Source organism: Erigeron canadensis, chromosome 9 (assembly GCF_010389155.1).
Source record: "Erigeron canadensis isolate Cc75 chromosome 9, C_canadensis_v1, whole genome shotgun sequence".
NCBI classification, from domain to species: Eukaryota; Viridiplantae; Streptophyta; class Magnoliopsida; order Asterales; family Asteraceae; genus Erigeron; species Erigeron canadensis.
In genome coordinates this window covers 20,268,527-20,283,983 of record NC_057769.1, presented here as the reverse complement: position 1 = coordinate 20,283,983, position 15,457 = coordinate 20,268,527, and the positions used below count along the sequence as shown (strand labels likewise).

The window sequence follows — 15,457 nt, the reverse complement described above, 5'->3', positions numbered from 1 at the left end:
ATATACTTGTTATTATTGTTATATATTTGTTATATCTTGTATTCGATCATCTTGTGTAGGTGGACTCACATAAGAAACCTGATGACATCATCATTGATTCTGACAAGATTAGAATCAATATGCATAACTGGATGGCAAAGCTTGCCGGAAACCATGGTGCCCAAACAATCATCGGACGATTAAATTCTTTCTTTCTTAGTTGCCCATTATATAGGGCTCTCACCATGAACCCAGGAAAGATGTACCATGGATATTTGTGTGAATTCTGGTATACGGCTCATTTCAAAGTTGGTGATGAAAACACCATTCACTATACTCTCAAAAAGGGAACTCGCCCTCTTCGATTAACTGTCGATTCTTTACGAGAGGCCCTTCGTTTAAATTATTTCGCTGAAAACGAGTTGCCTCTACAACTTCCATCTGGCATTAATCACAGGGAAGTGTGTAGAGAAATGGGTCATTCTGACATTCTTGATGAACAGGGTGTTTTAAAAAGAAAAGGGACAATTTACATGTCAAAACTCACTGACTCCTGGAGATTTTTCTTCACTCATATTGTTGAGTGCCTTGGGAGTGGATCTGGAGAGCTGGACCAGATCAATCAGACTCAACTGCTGATTGCTTACTGTTTATGGTATGGTCTTAGAGTTGATTTTGCTGAAACTTTGTGGAATGATCTCGCTGAAAGAATTAAGACTCATAAAAGGAAAGCTCATGTTCCTTTTATTCGATTTTTGTCTTTAAATTTTAAAAGAGCTTTGGGCGACCAGTATGATTACAATACCAGTCATTATTCTATGGCTGAATATTAGAGGGATCTCACCAATTTGGTGTCCAGTGAGAATGAAGTTGAGATCCTAGAAGCCATGATCCACAATTTTAGAAGAGAATTAACTAATGCAAATGTACAAGTTGATTCTGAAGAAACTCAAGCTGGGCCTCAATACAATGAGGGACCCCATGGAGCTTTCATTACTGAAGGGCAGTCACCAGAAACTAAGGTGATCTCTGACCAACAACAGGCTATTCAAACAAGACCAAGAAACACCAGATGTTTTCGAAGAGAAGGATTACTGGTCAATCCTATCAGTGCTGTACATAGCCAACTGGATAGTGGTGCAAAAACTGTAACTGCTGGTGACATTATGAATGAAGATGGGTCTTTGATCTTTGAACAAGTTGTTGCTCAGGGACAAAATATTGTGCAGGAGAGTGTTTATTCTGAGCAGATGAGTGAGCAGATTGGGCAGGAGGCCCAGATTGATTTAAATGGTGAGGCTGGTCAGCAGTTGGTTGAAAATGTGCTAGTGTGGGATATTGAATCTCCCATTGCAGAAGAAGATTTCAATACTTCCATGGATTTTCTAAATGATGATGTACATATGGAAGAACAACCAGCAGAAACTCTTGTTGCATCTGTCACCCCTCTTCCTGAAAATTCAGAAATGCCACCACCACCAGAATCCTCACCTCCACCACCACCGGAATCTTCAAGTCCACCACCTTCATCCGATCAACCACCACCACTTGAAATAAGTTATGAACACCATCTACTGGACCCAACTGTTGTCACATCTGAAGGGGTCCATACACAAATATCGTTGGTGGTCAGAATGGCTTCAGATCTGGCACCGCCCAGTGGTCTCTCCACTTCTTCTTCCACCAAGGTCCAAGACCTTTTTAATAAGGTAGCGAACCTGGAGAGATCACTTCAGTCTTCTTACCAGGTTGATGCAGATTTTAAATCTTTGTTATCTAACAACCTTGCTTCAGAGATGAATTTGTTTGTTGGGAATGAAAAGCTAGTATTTGAAAAATTGAATGAGCTGGTACTGGCCACCAATAAAAATTCTGAAAATATCAAAGTGGCAGTCTAGGGTTTGGAAGAAAGACTGGTGACTTCTGTTCAGTCTGCTATACAATCAAACATTGCTCAACCTTTGGCAGGACTGACAGAAGAACTTCAGAGGTTGACCACCCGAGTTAGTAGTTTGGAGAGCAGGCCAACCCTTGACCAGAATTCGGTTGTCAGCAGTATCAGTGATGAGGTTACCAGAAAATTTAGAGCTGATATGCTGAAGACAATTACTGAGGAAATTCTGGTTCCGTTCTCAGATGTTTACAAGATGGGTTGTTTCCACATGTGGTCAAAATCATTAAAGGAGAGCTGCCCAAACACTTGCCACAAGAACTGGAAATTGTTAAGAAGGAAGTTGTGGCTCTAAGAAAAACTGTCAATATTACAACTCCAATAGCAGGCAGAACCTTCGGTCTTCAGATAGACATACTCTTTACCAGATATGGAATCATCTCTCGTCCCAGACTGGAGATCATTCCAAAGGGGGAAAATCTGGTGATCTTCAAAGAAAACTTGAAGTATGGATAAAGGTGGTTGAAAAGAATGTGCCTGGTACTGATGCCAGTGCACAAGAAGCCCAGAAAGCACTTGGTACTGAAGCCACTGTGCAAAGTGAAGAGGTTATCAGTACTGATACCAGTGCCTAGGTTGTTGTACAAGAAGAAGAGGCTGCTGGTACTGATGCCAGTGAGCCAGTTTTTGAGGACTTCCCAGACATCCCAACCACATTGAAAAGTTTCAGACGTAAACATGTGGTGTCTGGTGAAGAGACTGAAGAGATGGACAGCACACTGCCAAATGTTGATAATGACAACTCTAAAAGACTGGAGCAAGAGTGCATCATGATAGAGATTTTCAAGAAAAATCAAAAAGATGAACTCTTACAACGCTGGTAGATTGGGGATTCAAGTTGATATACAAAATGATGAAGGAAGACCCCAGAGTTCACAAATGTCTTGATGCACTGGATGATGTGCATATTCGCTCCAGGTATTCCCAAGAAAAACAAATGTATGATTCTGAAACATATGGTGTAAGTGTGCTGGAGCTCATTGCTCAGAGGAAGGAGGAGTTAGTTGAACTCCAGAATCGTGTGAGGAAGAATGCTGCAGCTTTAGAAAATGAATACCGAAAGAAAATAAAAGGTTTGTCCAAGGCACCTGCCAGACAAACCAAGTCCTCCAAAGATGCAGACATCAGTAATTTCATTCCCTTGGATACTTCCAGAACTATAAATAGGGCTCAAGTTAGAAAGGTCATTGAACAAACCAAAGTATCCAGGGAAATTGAAGAAATAATCCAGCTGGCCAAACAAAAAGAGAAGTACAATGAACTAATGGCGTTCAGGGCAAATGCCAGAAAGATCACGAGTGCTGAAATTAAGTTGGCTGAGAATGATGAAGGAATGAGCAAGTTTGAAGTGAGGCTGACCAGGGAAGGAAATTTTGTTGATGAAAGGAAGAATGCCTCAGTCAAGTCATTTGGATGGTTAGAACTGAAGGAAATTGGCTTAACATTCAGGGGGGAGACTGATGTGTCTCCAGATGTTAAAGCATTCTTGAAAAGAATTAAGAAGGTCTGGAAGCTTAAGCAACAAATGAAAGTGTCTCTTGGAATACGCGTTCTAGAGTCTTCTCCATCTGCACTTGCTGCAAAGAGAAAGGCCACTGAAGAAGCTTCAGGACATGCTAAAAAGAGAAGGGCCTAACTCTTTATTATGTACTTGTATTTATTTTATGTAAAGTTGTAACTTCTCACCAGTTGATGTATGTATATATAAGTTGCAAGCTTTATTTCCACAAGTATTTGATCAGATTAAGTCTAGCAAAAGTTAAAATATATAAACTGGAAACACTGATGATCTATAAAGTGTTTTCCAGTAACTTAAATCAGACTTAGTCAAAAGTTCAAGGATTTTTCAAGCACAAACTTGTATAGATAGAAGCTTGAGAATCCTTGCATAATTTCTGAACAAATAGGGGGAATTTGTTAGGTCCAGACGTGAAGACTGGAGCTCTACTAAAGATTTGTCCAGAAATAATAGAAGGCCAGTGAACTTCTTACTTGTACAGGAATCTGGATTCCACCAGATTGGTTAACTGGACTTCACTCCAATCAAGATCATCCCACTGAAGAACATTCTCACTGAAGTCAAAGACTGAAGTCTGAAGAAAGAAGACTGACAAATGGCGGAGCCTACTGGTAGTCTTACCAAATCTCCTGACAGGAGTCCTTGTTAGTGTTCTAGACCTTACAAGTCTGAACACTGATTACAAGGAATTGACTTGCTTACCTTTACACGCTTCTATCCGGATAATATATTTGTCCCTTGTTAAAAGTCTTACATGCGTGTAAAGGTGGTTGGTTAAAGTATGAAAGGTCACATCAATGTGACTTTATTCTTGTACTTTAATCAATACATTTAAGGAATAAATATTATATTCTTAAATGTATGAAACTTTATTTGTACGGAAAAAATAATTAATATTAATTCTTTTGCCTATAAATACCAAGTCATTTCCCTTGTCCAAATTACTTTTTGCAATTTGGTGAATTTGCCTAAATACTCTCGATCTTTCGGTTAGACTTCACAACTTTAAGTATTTCGATCAAAGAGATTATTTAGCAAATATAGATCACTTGTAATTCATAGATTGTTTAGATACTTTCATTTGTATTATCTAGGTTCCACAACAATCTTGTATTTTATTTAACATCAATAAATAAAATACACTTGAAAATTACATTGTGTCTTACCATTGACTTATTTACTTATTTATTGCTTTAAGTCTCGTATTACTTTATTTATCTACTTGCATTATATTTAAAGTGATACTAGTCCTTTCTAGTTCAATACTTGACTTATCATTCTACACTCGTGGATTAAACCATCGTGTGAGGGGACTTCACAACTATTATTATCCTTCCTCTTATTGGAATTAAAAGTGATAGTTAGGTAAACAACTTCATGGTTGGCCTACCTTGAGGCGACATTTTTCTTGTACACACATTGAGATTAGTTCACTCATTGACGATTTATCCTTCATAGAGTTATAGTTAATTTTGAAGGTGTCGAAATGAGTAAGCAATGAGGTTATTATAAAGTGCGCAAGAAAACTGTCAGAGACTTCCATTTTTAGGACTCTTAGACTTATGAGTCATGTCAGTCATATTCATTATGTGTTCACAAACACTGCTATTTCCTCTTAGACGTTTACTTGAACTGGTAGCTTATCGGATACTGAGATTACTGGAGTTCTTGACTGTTGTTAGTGACAAGCGATTCGCCTTATCGCACTTTTCAATATTCGCTTTCTGAGCTGCGAAAGAGTTAGCAGTAATAGCAGTGAGTTCATTATGGCGAATGACACAGTCAAGGTCTAGCATCTCCAAAGTTAGAGATAATTAATCTTTTCATGAAGCAAAATTTGCACCGATAAGGGATTCAATGCCTAAGTTAGGTACTATAGTAGATATAAGGAGGATATAAATTTATGATACAAGTGATAGAAGATTATTATAGTAATGCCTATAATAAGTAGGCCTAATAGTAATGTTCTTATAGTGACATGATTAGCTATCTAAAGCAGACTAAGTAATGTATCTTAAAGTAATGGAACTAAAGTAATACCTAAAATAAGTAGGCCTAATATTAATGTTCCTTATAATAATGAGACTATGACCATTATTATAGTAATGAAGCTAGTGATAGGTAAGCGTATTGTAAACACCAAAACAATATGCTTATAAGGCTCTACTTAGATGTTACATCACCTTTGGGCAGAAATAACTAATATCTAAGTGAATATGAACATTAAGGTCATGCAACACAACGCTTATCTTTTGACCTTTGGGCACAAAACTAAAAATCGTGGATACTATGCATGAAAATAGTCCTTTTGACACACAAAGCATATTAAATCACCTTTGGGCAGAATTAATATACTTAATGTTCATTATGCATAAGGAACAAAAACGCAACGTGAGAATCACATTTGACCTTTGGGCACAAATAATGAGACTACGTACATTAGTGCGAAGCCCCTAAGTTACGGGGGTCTGGGACGGCAGCCCCTGGCGACTAAATCAGATTTCATTATTGAATTATTTTGTGCTGACGTCATCCCGGACAAATGTTCACTTCGTGCTGACGTCATCATGCCTTCTGCTTATGTTCGCGCTTACGTCATCTTCGTGCTTATGTCCTCTTCGCGCTTATGTCATCTCACGAACTTCAGCTTAATTTCATACACGACTTACTAAAAACCCGTGCTTACGTCATCACGAGTTTATGACTTCATCGTGCTGACATCATCACGGATTTATGACATCTTCGTGCTTACTATTCACGATTTAGATGATGTTTTCGTGCCTATGTCATCACGACTTACTGATGTCTTCGTGCTTACATTATCACGAACTATTACTTAACTTCGTACTTACTTTATCATACGTTATTACTTAAGTTCGTATTATACTTAAGACGATCTTAGCTGATGAATGTGTTCGTGCTTACTATTTTACCCTATAATTTTGTGGCTGAATTTGTTTCTAATTTTTCAAAAATAATTTTTTCTGAGACATTTTTACCATAGCACTTTAAGGGTAAAAATTTTTGGTTGCGCTGACCTGGCAGCTCGACCCCAGCCAGGGGCTGCCGCCCCTTGGACCTTGGACCCCGCTCCCAGGGGCGCTGCCCCCGGACCCCCGTAATGTGTGGGGGCTTCGCACTAATGTACATGGTTTCATCATTTGTGCCCAAAGGTCAAATATGATTCTCATGGTGCACTCTTTTCCTTTTGGATAATGAACACTAAGTATATTGATTCTGCCCAAAGGTGATTTAATACACTTTGTGTGCTAAAAGGAATATTTTTTCATGCATAAGATACACGATTCTTAATTTTGTGCCCAAAGGTCAAAAGATAAGCGTTGTGCCGCATGACCCTAATGCTCATGTGTACTTAGATATTAGTTACTTCTGCCCAAAGGTGATGTAAATCTAAGTAGAGCCTTATGTCAACTTATTGTTTTGGTGTTTACAATAGGTTACCTATCACTGGCTTTATTAGTATAATGGTCTTAGTCTCATTACTTTAAGGAACATTACTAGCCTCTTACGTATTTAGGCATTACGTTAGTTCTATTACTTTTAGAGACATTATTTAATAAGCCTTAGATATCTAATTATGTTATTATAAGGAACATTATTATTAGCCCTTAGTTAAGTTTAGGCATTACTTTAGTTCCATTAGTTTTATAGATATTGCTTAGTCTGCCTTAGATAGCTAATTATGTCACTATAATCTTATTGCCTTTAGTTTTAGGCATTACTTCAATAATCTTCTATTACTTGTATCATAAATTGATATCCTCCTTATTTCCACTCTAGTACCTAACTTAGGCATTAAGTCGCCTATTGATGCAAACTTTGCTTTATGAAAGGATTAATTACCTCTAACTCTGGAGATGCTAGACCTTGACTATGTCATTCGCCATAATGAACCCACTGCTATTACTGCTAACTTTTTCGCAGCTCATAAAGCGAATTTTTAAGAAAGTGGGAAAGGCAAATCACTAGTCACTAATGATGATCAGGAACTTCATCAATCATAGTATCTGAGGGAATGTATAAGGCGTATGCAAGTAGCTTAAATACAAAGGAAATAGCAGTATTTGTGAACACAAAATGAATATGACTGACATGACTCATAAGTTTAAAAGTCCTAAAATGGAAGTCTCTGACAATTTTCTTATGCGTTTTATAATGACCTCATTGCTTGCTCATTCCGACACCTTCAAAAATTAGATATAATGCTATGAAGGATAAATAGTTGATGAGTGAACGAATAGCAATGTGTGTGTAAGAAAATGGTCGCCTTAAGTTGGGCCAACCTAAAGTGTTCACCTTACTACCACTGCTAATTCCATTAAGAGGAAAGATATAACAATAATAAGACTGCAAATTAAAGTTCAAAAGGCTAATCATGGTGCTTATACCTCTAGTTTGAGTCCTTGACGAGCAATCCTAACTACAAATTTTAATTGTGTCCAGATTGCCCTAAAATCAAGGAGTAGCTAGCTAAGAAAGGTTACTTATTTCATGTAATATTTGATTCTTTTATGTTTAATGTATCTTCTAATACATGTGTGAGTGATTCTAGTTCTATGGTTCATGTGATTAACTCAACATAAGGATTCCATACAATTCAAAAGCTATCACATGAACAAAGAAAGCTTAGAGTTGGAAGGATTGATCTCTTATATGTTGAAACCATGGAGACTTATGATTTACATATAAACACTTGAAAGTGTATTAGACTAGTGGATACCTTATGTGTACGGAGAATTTCTCGGAACCTTGTATCTATTTCTCTAGTTTAAGACCTTGAAAGTTATGTAATTATTCATGGTTACGACGAGATTGTCATTACTCATAATAATGAATTCCTTGGTCCTAGTTTCTTGGGTGGATTGTTGTAAAAGTTAGAAGTAGATCATATTTTTTCTCACAGTCTTTGTTGTCTCCTAATATTGATGACATAACTAAAACAAAGACAAAATCACCTAACTAATTAAGAGAATTACTCCATGTAGTGGCATAAATACCTTAGCCACATCTCACGAGTTTGCATGATACGACTCATAAAGGATGGAATATTACATTCTCTTGACTTTTGTGATTTTAAAACATATATTCAATGGCTTAAGGGATTAAGAAAGGAGCCAATAGAAGTTCCAACTTGTTGGAAATAATTCACTCTAATGTTAGTGGCCCCTATCCCGCAACCATCTTAGAACATATATCACTTATTACATTCATTAACGATTATTCATGTTATATGCACCTATATCTGATCTGAACCCTGAGAGACTTTTATTGATCTAATAACTTTGGTTTTAAACCAACTTGATCATAAAAATAAAAGTTGTGAGATCGGATAGAGAAGGTGAGTATTATGGTTGACATATTGATGTTGGTTAAGCTCTTAATCCTTTCCATAACTTTTTTTGGTGGCTCAGTCCTTTTTGGTTGGGAGTTTTTATCGTTTCTCCTTTTAGTAGAAGGCATGAATTTTTTCACTCATTTTGAAGCTCTTGCAGTCAATGTTTCGGGTTAAGTTTAGAGACTGTTGTATTGGTTTCGTTTCTAGATTGTATGTGTAATTGTAATTGTACCTTTAGCGACTAGCTACTTGCTAGTTTGCAATTTATTTAATAATTCTTCATGATCTTTACTCCTTTCTTTAACTTCTAGTCCATCTATATTAGTATAATAAAAACTTATCAAACTCTTCACAATCCCATTAATATCGACTCCTTTCAACATCTTGTCTAATCCAAACTTTACACCTTCTGTACCTAGGGATTGAAATACGGGAACTTCCTTATTCACCAAATCACCACCCGTAGCCACCTTAATGACACAAATATCCAATACATCTCCATCTAATCCATCACCTTCTTCAACAATTACAGCAAATTCGAACAACCATAACTCTTTGTAGAAAACTCCAACTGAATATCCCAACAGTCACATCCCGCTTCGATGAGTCGTGGATCACATATCCAAAAATCAGAGAGATCCAAGGGAGAACGAATCCGTGCCACTAGTTTTCCCGCAACTGCGCAAATCTGGACGAACATAAACGGATATTTGGGTATTTTTCAAATTGGCATGTAATCTTCTTCATCGATCTTCTCGCCATATGGACAATCATGAGATCCAAACCAAAGATACCAATCCTCATCCTTGTATTCATCATACATGGGTGGATAATTACATATTATATCATCACCAGAAGGCATATTCGTCAGGATTTTCGGCTCTGTTACCAATTGACGTAGAGAGGAAAATGGATACCAAATGATGTAGAGAGAAAAAAGAGATAAATAATTGAATCCTTTTGATTCTAAAAATACCTAGGAACAATTATTCTAAAATTCGTTGATTCAAATAGATTCCAAAAATTAGGAATTTTACACTCACCAACACACACACTTGTGTATAGGGTGGAAGGAACTTTTCATTTTATTAAAAACTAATTTTCTAACAAAAGTTACATCCTATTTATAGAGGATATTTATGACAAGGTAACTCAAATAATTAATAAACTAAATTAAATATGTAGGAAACTAAAGAGTTATAACGAATGAAAACAATATCGAAAATGGTTCCGCATCATTTCCGATTATTCCATGCAGGTATCGGTCAGACTGAGTCCAAGTCCAAATGCTACCGCATCATTCTCCCTCTCTTCGAAAAGAACTAGACCTCGAGTCTTGTCTTCAACTCGAAGCCACTTGAGTCGAAAGCCACCTGGGTCAAAGGAAACATTAGATCGTTTCCAGTTTACTTGTGTCTTGGTTTGGACATGACAACACGCTTGTGATACTTAAGTGAGATGAACCAAAATTGAATTTGGTGATCCACTGTTTTAGCCGGTTGAATTACTACTACATAAATGTAAATAAAACTCCCTAAATAGAACCCGCTTTTCTTATTGACTGTGATATATTAAAGCCATCTAAATAAAACCTCCTAGATAGAACCCATTTTTCTTATTGACCGGAAAATATCAAGACCATTTAGATAGAACACCCAAACTGGAACCCGCTCCCTCTAAAAACCGGATCATATACCAAACAGAACATGCCTTCGTGTTGATAACGCGATTTATTATCCCGCCTCAATTTCGTCCCAAAATATTTGAACATTGGCTTTTCCCTCTCTCAAATTAGATTTCCCCAATTTCAAAATCATACAAACTATATGTGCTTTCATCAATCTTTATTATCTCGTTCCCTACTTCCCTGGCCCCTTTCAACCCCCATGAATTCACATGCCTTGTTCAGCGCTCTCTCTCACAATCATGTATGTTTCTCTTTAGCAATTTTAAACTCCGTCAATTTTTAGGGCTTATAAACGGCAGGTTCTCTAATATTTTTACATAATTAATAGGTAAATTTAATGTATTTGTTTTTTGGGGTTTTTCTTTATCAGGATTATAATCTGCAATCGCTTTAGTTTCCATTGGTTTCGAACCCACTCCTTTAAAATACCCATAGAGTTTGATTTAGAATACTAGAATCCTAATTTAAACGCATTTCATTCTAGTATTTGAATAACCAATACCCATCTATAGAATCATGAGCAAATTATTGTTCTATTTGTACTAATGTTGGAATGTCTTGTGTTACCTTTATATTCATAAAATGATTATCAATGAACCACATGAATTAGCTTTATACCTTTTACAATGATTAGCTTGAAAACAAATTGTAAGAGGGATATAATTTATTATACATTCATTTATTTTTGTTGGTTTTTAAAATCATGTAATCGTTTACTGTTATGTGCTAGAACCACATTTTTCATTGTATTTGTCTAGGATGACGTGTGTTGGATTTTACGATACAAAATTGTATTCTTTGCTTTCATTAGATAGAACTACATTTTTCTGATTTTTTTGAGTCGCTAAATGAAATGGGCAACTGTTCTCATGGATGAAGCAGTACAAAACACAAGTAAAACAAGTTCTTATGTACTAGTTTGATACTTTTATAGCTTATGATGAAATACATATGGATACCTCTAGTAAGTTACTGAAATGATTTCTTGACTCATACTTGTTGGCAACATATTGTTTCTAGTTGCATTGTAGTTAATAAGAAGCAATAATTGCTCTTACCATGTTGCAGGTTGCTATTTTACCTTAAAGGCATGAAATCACTGAAAGCCAGATTGCAGCCATTCTTGTTTAAGTAAGTGAGCGTGGTTTTTTTTATGTCAAGTTCTTTTAAGTGACGAGAATTAGATATGTTATATATCGTATTTCTATTGCCCCATGTGTGCATGATAAATTAGGGGTGTTTGCTTGTGTGTTTAGAAACTGATTACTAGTTACGTACATAATTAGTAGTAATAGGCATGTTGCTGGAGATGTTATCTAGGTGTGCTTTAAGTGAGTAAATAATCAATAAATGAGTAGAAACGACATTCCTCTTTATTGCTAAAGTAAGTTTTTAGATTATGTCATTTATCTTTAATTATTTTTCTAATTAGTGAATTGGTAATATTTCCACATTTAACTCAATCAAGTATGTTGCAGCTACAACAATGATAATTGAAAGTTGATAATGTGAACCATATATAATTCTAAGACCAAGTGGTAATTTTATAATTTGTAGCTTTGTATTTCATGTCTTTTCATATTTGACATTTTCTTTTAGAAGGCATTGCTATACGACATTACTTTTAAATTGTTCAACAGGTGATTAGAGATCCGGTGTCAAGTGAAATGTTAAAGATGCTTCAACAACTGGAATGCTTGCAAGTAGAACTTTGTACTCGTGTTGAGGTAACTCTTTAGGTCATTAGTCTATTTTCAATTGTTATTGAATTACTTTATCTATCGATTATGTTTATGTAACTTATGATTAACATGTTCTTGTTAGTCATATATGAAAGAGGGGACCATTATAAGGCTAATTTGAAGTTTTTTAATAGTATTAATATAGAACTTGTATCACTAGGATTCTTTTTCTCTATTGGTAGAGGGAGTGGCAGCTGAGTATAATTATCACAAACCTCCAGAAAATCAATTGTCTAAGACTGCTCTCGCTTGCTATAAAATCGCAGAAGCAAGGCTGTTGGACGGCTAGGTTGAAACGTTCGGAGGTAAAAAGTCTATTAAGTGTTCTTTCACTTCATTGAAGCCTACTAATGTAGTTTGTTTATAATATGTTTACAGCATTACAAAAAAGTTCTTTTGTGGGATTGCTTTGGTTGCCAATGCTAAGTTAAAGGAAAGGAAGAAGATGGTGGTTTAAGAACTCACATCTTACGGTATAAAGTATATTAAGTATGCATACACAACTGTAATTTTCTTCTATTCATACATCGCTTTGTTTACTTTCTAGGACTATATCAAGGTATATCGATGGTGTTGACTCAAATGGGTGTATAGTTTGAACAATGGTTGAGGTACATTATCCAATTTATATATGTGTATATGTATTGCCATTAATATATCAATAGTTATTCGTCTAATGTATACTTATTGTTACCACTATTTAGAGCACTCGCCAAAATGGTTGGTGGGCGTAATAGTTATCGCATCTTGTGATGGTTATATGCAACGTTGCTTCAAGGTCCCAATGTGAGTACATGGTTTAATCGTTTTTCAACTTGTTAATTTCACAAAACCATCTCATTGCGTATAGATTCTTTATCAGGTTTGTTCCTGCATTTACACAAGGTTTAACATACATGGGTTAACAAATCTGCTCTGTTAAAAAATGTACTTCAGCTCCCTTGATTTTGGAATGAAAGATAATGCGTTATTGAAGTACAAAGACTGTCCATGACTCCGTCGAGTATATGAAGGGATGTTTTATGTTTAGCGAAACACCACGGTGACTTGACTTATTAGACTATATCTAGTATGATAGTTAAGGATATTTTACTTTCGTGCAGTAGGAATACTTCATTTGTCTTTTTTTTCCCTTCTACCTTTGAATGTTACTTGTTGTAAACTTGTTGGTGTTATTGAAGTTTTTTCTATAAATTATGTGTGGTTTTATAGTGTTTTGATTTAAGTTGCTATTGATATTTTGCATTATTAATTATGTAATGTATACTGTAAAGATGATGGTAAAAGCATAAGCAGCAAAGCTAAATAATATAGAATCCGGTTCTGAATGGAAAAGGCGAGTTCTATAACAAATTTGGCGGGCAAGAAAAAGCGGGTTCTAATATGTTTAATAGGTCCCGGTTGTTTCATAGCGGGTCTTATTATCGACCTAATAGGACTCCGCCGCATATGATTCGGTTGTTATGCGGGTTTTAATATGCTTTTTAACCGAGCTTAATTAAGGGCTGTGTAGTAGTTTGTAGAAGACGACAAACCATCAAGCTTATTCTCCATTATTGACTCAGCCACTACACTTTAATGAGGCCGTGAGACTAAATACTTTCTTAATTGGCACATAGATTCCACCGACCCAACCTTTGATCTGCATCATGGGGCCCCAAAAGGTACCGTCTAGTCCAACCATACTATAGACCCGACCATGCTGGTATAAGGGTTAGTATTATTAGCACCGAGACCTTAAAAAATAGAACCAAATACCAAATAATACCGGCATTCAATACCGATGATTTTCTGATTTTTGTCTGGGAGGATATTAAAAAGAATATGATGGGGTCATTCGCAAAAGTTGGCATATATACATGACGAAAACGTTTTAACAAAGGGGTGATATTTGTATCACAAATTTTGATTAATCTATCACAAATATATTTTATTGACTAGTACATTATGCTTTAATAATTGTATTGTTTGATAAATGTATCAACTTTTGAGGTACGAATATCAATTATCTTTTAACAAAGATAGGGGTGTTGTTGCAACTCAGAGAAAGATAGGGGTTTGTTATGTAAGTTACGCCGAAAGACATACACCGAGCTTTAATCCGTTGATTCCGGGCCTTTTACAGTTATAAAAATCAAATGTGATGATAGAATGAGTTGTCAGGTCATGTCCCAAGTGGCCAAAGTGCCAAGTTACAAAAAATCGGCGTTGCAAAAATATTATGAACAGCAAAAAAAATAAAATAAAATAAACTATGTAATGTGCCTAATGGGTCATTTTTATACATACAGGACTACAGTAGCCAAATTTGCACACATTTAGTCCCTTTACTAGTTTACTATTTTTCTTCTTCACATAGAATAAGATACGTTAAATTCTTGCATCAAGAAGTCCTATCTTCACTTTGACTTTCACACTTTGACACTTGCTACCCAATTTGCACACATTACTTTATCTACAATCTTGCAACAAAATCTCTAACATGTAGAATTGGAGCATAGTGCAATGAGAGTCAAAGTTATGATAGAATGATGTGTAATTACATATAATTTAACAAATAGGTATAGGCCGAAAACAAACTTCAAATATTGAGGTTTTACTCTTTACTGTCAAAAGTTTTATTATTTTAATATTATATAGGTAAAAATGAATGTGGTGTTGTTTCGCCCATAATTTGAACGAAATTCCCCACATCGCAATTTTTTTAAATATATTTCAACCCCACTTAGTTTTTTTTGTCAAGGCATTGATATTCATATCTTTGAAATGAGGATATCTCAATACTTGATCGTATAATCCCTCACGCATATATAGCACATCAAAGCTTCTTCCATAAAAAAAAAAAAAAAAAAAAAAAGTTTCTTTTTGAAAACTTGGGTTTATGTTCAAAGCTTATTATAGTACTTAAATTTGGACAATTTTATAGAAGATTATTGTCCCAGATTCATAATTTATACAATGAATATGGAATTTTATATGTGGAGTCGTGGAGAGTGGTCGGACAAAGGTTAGGAACCGAGGACTATTATAATAACTTGATTGTATTGTATACAGTTAAATACTTAAAGAAGTATTAAATCAAGCTTTGTATTGTCAGATAGCTTCAACAACAGAAACTCTTTTCTTCTTTTTCTTTTTTAAAAGAAAAAAAAAATGTAGAGTAAGACTTAAATAGTGGAAGTACTAAGATATTTTCTTTTTTCAAGAAACAAATTATTCTATA

General features: G+C 35.4%; 1 long non-coding RNA gene across 1 annotated transcript; it reads left to right on the top strand.

Moving 5' to 3' along the window:
- Nucleotides 1–10,680: 10,680 nt before the first annotated feature.
- LOC122583976 lies at nucleotides 10,681–13,428 on the top strand. The gene is made up of 8 exons (XR_006321367.1): nucleotides 10,681–10,733; nucleotides 11,561–11,623; nucleotides 12,133–12,219; nucleotides 12,395–12,539; nucleotides 12,613–12,707; nucleotides 12,782–12,845; nucleotides 12,939–13,020; nucleotides 13,097–13,428. It is a non-coding gene; the product is annotated as an uncharacterized LOC122583976 (long non-coding RNA).
- The last annotated feature ends 2,029 nt before the right edge of the window (nucleotides 13,429–15,457 follow it).